This window comes from Vulpes vulpes, chromosome 8 (assembly GCF_048418805.1).
Source record: "Vulpes vulpes isolate BD-2025 chromosome 8, VulVul3, whole genome shotgun sequence".
Classification (NCBI taxonomy): Eukaryota; Metazoa; Chordata; class Mammalia; order Carnivora; family Canidae; genus Vulpes; species Vulpes vulpes.
In genome coordinates, this window is record NC_132787.1 from 35,259,303 (window position 1) to 35,265,313 (window position 6,011).

Genomic DNA, 6,011 nt, shown 5'->3' on the forward strand with positions numbered 1-6,011 from the left:
GTCACAGAATATCAGTTTGGGCCAATAGCTAGTACACAAGTTTTATCCTTAACCTAGCTCTACCTCAAAGAAAAATAAGTAATTTTTTTAAATTGGACTGGGTGATGAATAAAATCCTCAGTAAGATTTCTGAAGCACTCATTTGTAGTTTTCAAAATATTTCTTTAATAGGGCAACTTGCTAGTCCATAACCTGTTCCTATATAAAAATATTCATATATTCTCTGGCTCTATCTAAATCTGCAAAATAAGTTTGGGAGTTCCCCTCTCAGGCTAGGGCATATTTTTCCAAAATTAGATGCTCTCATAAGCTTAGATTTCAGCCCAATTCAAGTGAGTTGAATATTCTTGTCCAAAATTATTTCTAATCCCAAATACAGAATCTTGTTTCCATCAATCATCATAGTAGCTCACTTCTCTCTCTTTGGACAGAGTCTCCATGGTGCCTTGTGGCAGTGATATTTGCCTTCCTTTATTTTATTTTTCTGGTACTAGCTGCAATTATGACAGCTAAGGGTAAGTATTTTTTAGAGCTATCTCATTAATTTGTTTTACATTACTAGATTGTAATTTTTAAAGTTCTTTAAACTTGTTGCAAGAATTTCCTGAAGGTATTTTCTTATATTATATTTCAATTATATGAGTATTTTATTAATTCAGTGATGTGTGGAATTATCAATAGCAAAGGCCCAAATGATCTTATCAAAGATGTCAGTGAATAGTTGGGTATTTTAATAAATATGGAAAATAATAGTAGCATTCTATATTTCCTCATATTGTAATGACATTAGATTCACCAATTACGAAATGTAATAAAAGTGAAAAGAGTTATATAATTTATTTGTCATGGCAGTTAAAAATGAACTATAAGGGCATCAAGTCAAGTAATTTGAAAAAGAGAATTTTGGGCAGCCCCGGTGGCTCAGCAGTTTAGCGCTGCCTTCGGCCCAAGGTGTGATCCTGGAGACCCAGGATTTAGTCCCGCATTGGGCTCCCTGAATACAGCCTGCTTCTCCCTCTGCCTGTGTCTCAGCCTCTCTCTTTCTGTGTGTGTGTCTCTCATAAATAAATAAAATATTTTTTAAAAAAGAGAATTTCACAGAGGAAAGAAAAGATGATGGGTAGGTATTCATCAAAAAATAAAGCAAAATGATCAGGATAGTGGACTGAGCCTACAAATTGCTCAAACTCAGTATGTCATTACATTAAAAAAATATATAGCTTTGAAAAGAATAAATCTATGTCACCATACTATTAGCAGACCAGAAATGTGAAAAATTTCATCAAATATAGAAAGTAAGATAATTAGACTTATAAATCAGAGAAAAACAACTCAAAACACATAGCAAAGAAATTTATTTAAAAAGCATAATTACATCTAAAGCAATTATAATCTCTACCCCAGCTAGTAACACATATTTTCTCACTCTCTAGGCTCTAGCTACAGTTACTGTCTTTTAGTTCATTAAATGACTTATGATTAAAGTTACCATCATAATGATAGAATAATTTAAAAACAAAAGACAACAATTATTTTAAAAATGGAGTTAATAATTACTCTAGGACAACAAACATGAATCAGGACTTCTCTGGGCAGATTTATATGAGTTGTAACTTTATCCATGATCCCTCTGGCTAGAGTATACTCATAAATTATTCCTTTTACCCTACGCATCTTTACTTAAACTGTTTTTTTTTTTTTGAGGGGGGATAACTAAAACCAAGAATAATCAATTGTCCCAGAATAAGAAATTTTCTTTTACAATTTTATAATTAAGCAAGCTTTCTCTATTATAGTATCTATGTACCACCATTTACAGTAGCTTTCATAGTCTTACGTGTATATCTGCCTGGTTATTTATTCAATGTCTGTCTTTCCCACTAGATTGTTAGCTGCATTAGAACATAGCTCATGTCTATATTTGGTCTACATTTTATCCCTTGCTTTTGAATACTATGTTAACACCTTATAGGTACTTAATGAATATTTTTGATGAAGTAAATTCATATAACTATTAATTTATATGGCTTATATGAAAAAGATTATTTCATTAAAAAGCATAAAGAAGGACATTAATGAATTGAGTATATATTAAATGTACCTTGGTAGTAAGATTAATATACTGTGATGATGATTACAGTCTTCTAAATTCATCTAATATTTGTGTGATTCCAATGCAAGCATATTTTCATCATAAATAAGCTAATAAAAATTATACATAGAAGTAAAAATATATAAGATTAACACATTGCAGATTAAAATATATTGACAAGAGAGATAGGGATCTAGCCTTGTCAGGTATCAAAAGAGTCTATAAAGCTATTAAACTATAAGTAACATTATAGTACTAGTATAAAATAAATATATCAATGTAAGAAAAAACAACCTAATAATAAAATCATATGCATGCTTGTACCTATGGTGTGTATATATATATATATATATATATATATATATATATATATATACAGTAGGCTTTTCAAAATGACAGATACTTAAGAATGGGTTTGGGTTAATACATAGTGAACACTCTCAGACACATTTGATGTATGAAATTATCAAGCTTATTTAAAAAAATAAAGATGGAGTATATATGCATACATATAAACACATACACATATATAAATTCACACAAAGAAATAGAAAGACATGCAGTAATCTGCAAGTATGGAAACAATTATTGATATGAAAGCAAGCAATAGCCCGTTAATATGGAAAATGGAAATATTAAAGAGTATGTAGACACATAAACAATTTGAAAAAACCATCCAAACTAAAGTAAATTTGCACTAGGAACATTCCATTCACTCTTGTTTTCATTATTATTTTTTTAATTCAAGTTCGTGCTATCTGGAGTGCCAGAACCTTCAAAATAAAACAAAGTACATCAATGTGATGATGTGGGTCAAAGGTTTCATACTTGAAGATAATTTGAAATGCTTCTGTGAAGAAAAATTATTCTATTTTGTAGATTTTTCATTTGAATGAGTTTGAATTGTAGCATATAAACAATTGATAGTCTCTCCAGATGGTTGAAAAGGTGGCATAACGCAAATTGGGCACTAGCGGTGTTAATTCCAGAGGCATTTTGAAGAAAATAGTGGCAAGTAAGAACCAGAGGTAGAGACAGAGACAGTGTAGAATAGCTCAATACAAAATAATGAAAATTTCAATAGGAAAAGATTCTGGTACTGTGAAGAAGGGAACAGATATATGAAGCAGTGTAGTGATAGAATAAATAGTACTTTGTGACTGACTGGATGTGTGCTATGTCAAAGGTGTTTGCTTCAAATACAGCTTAGGTTATTATGACCTGTCAGGTTTACTAACTGCTTAGAATGCATCAATCAGATGTAGAAACTTACAATTATCAAAGCAAAAGTCATTAACCCATAAATATGTGCCGCAAGTAAAAGTTCATACTTTAATATCAGTTACTTGCCAGCAACAATTTACAATTCATTCCTTAGTTAATAATAAAAAATGAATGGATAAGTTGTATTGAAGAAATGTTAGATTTCTATTTTATTTGCAACACTGTTTGAAAATGATAATAATCTTAAAATATATTTTCCTTTGCAAATTTTATGAATTTCAGTTCGTTGTCTAGAAGGGGTTCTGATGACAAAGGAAACCATTAAGCTTAATGGTACTACATATTGCAAAGTGATCTAGCAAAGCAGAGGTATGTATTGGATTGCAATGGGAATCTGGGCATCACATATAAACTCTTTAAATCAAAAAAATAAAATAAAATAAAAATAAACTCTTTAAATCTAGATGTGTATATGCAATGAATAAATATAAGATCAAAGTTAGATAACTATGGCATACTTATTAGAAGAAAGTCTCATATAACTCTTGAAATTAGGGAGCATAATTGAAAATAATGCAAAAATTATAAAATAGTGAGCAAACATGGTGATGAAGTTATCTTCATGCATGTACTTTTTGTTTCTCAAGGTAACTGGTCTTTCTCTGAAGAAAACTGATTTTTTTATTTCTGCTGAAAATTAAAACCTTGGCAGCAAGGAAATTGTTCTGAAGCACTGAGCTCCAGTCTTATCAAGACAAATGGCAAGGAAGAATGGAAAATGTATAGCATGATATTCATTACCATATTTTCCTATAGTGAAGATAATTACAAATAGATTTTTAAGTATCTTGTGTACTTTCAAGCATTCTCAACTCAATATAAGTAGAGATTTCAATCAAACTGAAAATATTTAAAAATGGACTTGAAATGTTTATGATTTTTTAAATTTAAATATACTTATATATAGAAGTGTGCACTAATATATAACATTTTCAGACCTTAGCAAATATATGGGGGGGGGGGGGCAGAAATCATATAAGACACATAAACTAAAAGGAGTCTGGTCATTATTGACACCTAAAAAATACTTATTGTTTATTGGTTGCTTCTAATGTTCCTAGAAATATTTAAGTGATCACATATATTAAAGCATGTACTGCCCCCAATAAATCTATGAAATAGTACTATCATTGCTGTTGTCTTATTAATAAAGAAACTAAGGCCCATGGACAGCCCCGGTGGTTCAGCGGTTTAGCGCAGCCTTCAGCCGGCGTGACACTGGAGACCTGGGATGGAGTCCCACGTCAGGCTCCCTGTATGGTGCCTGCTTCTCCCTCTGCTTGTGTCTCTGCCTCTCTCTCTCTCTCTCTCTCTCTCTCCTCTCTCTGTGTGTCTCTCATGATTAAATAAATAAAAAATTTTAAAAAAACAAAAAAAAAAAAAAAAGAAACTGAGGTCCAGATAGAATGAGAAGTCTTTCCAAGATTATGTAACTAGTAAGAATTAGAAACAAGATTTAAGCCTTAATAGTCTTAGTCTAGAGATTATTAGCATAATCATTACGCTATACTAACCCAGAACAATAAATCAGATTAAACCAAGTTGTAAGAATACTGCTTTTGTTGGAAATAGAGCTGCTTATACATGCAGATTTACATTTTTCTCCCCTTGATGTATCTTTCAGAAAGCAACATATAAGAAAAAGAACTTTCAAGAATCAAATATCATAATAGCTGTTCATGAGAAGTGATATTTTTATACTAATTATTCTTTGGAATGTGAAAAAAAAGATTAATAGAAGGGAGTTTTCCTCTAGTAGATTCTAGCAATCCTAAAGAATATTGGTCTCCTTTATTTTTAGTTTCCTCCAATATGTGGCTATTGCCTTTATATTGTTGCTCCTTTTGCACTGTATTCAAGTTCTGTTACTGTCTTTAATAAAAACTTCAATCTACATCCATGATGGGAAATTTGTGGCATATATGCTGATGATTTCTACATGGTGCTCTTGGGAAGGCACGTTCAAAATTACAACACTCTTCCCTACAGAGGCTGAACTCCACTTTGAGTAATTTTTAACAAAGCACACCTTGGTGGCTCACTGGTTGAGCATCTGGCTTTGGCGGAAGTTGTGATCTGGGGGGTCCTAGGATTGAGTCCCACAGCAGGCTTCCCACAGGGAGCCTGCTTGTTCCTCTGCCTGTGTCTCTGCCTCTCTCTTTGTATCTCTCATGAATAAATAAATAAAATATTTTTTTAAAAGGCACACCTAAAAGGTTTCTGTAGTTGCATTGCTCTCATCTCATTCACACACAGTATGCTTTAAACTAAACTTGTATATACAAACCATCAGTGAACTCTTTCAGGAAAAGCATGTAAAAAAATGTGTATAGAGAGTAATGAATTTGCTAAGGTAATGTCTCTTAGTAGTCGATGACTTCAAAATTTGCTTTTTAAAATCAGTTTACCTATAATTTAGAGTGAAAGGGATAAGGTCTATAAATGTTCCAGGGCTAAAAGAAGACATCAAATTACACATGGACAAAACCTTATGAACCCCAGGAAGGTGGGCAAAGTGAAAACACAGTATGTGTATCATGTAAATTGCTGAAAACCAAAGACAGGTAAAAAGTTGAAAGGCAGTCAGAGAAAAATAGAATTTGCATTCAAATGAGCAATTGGCAGCTAACTATAA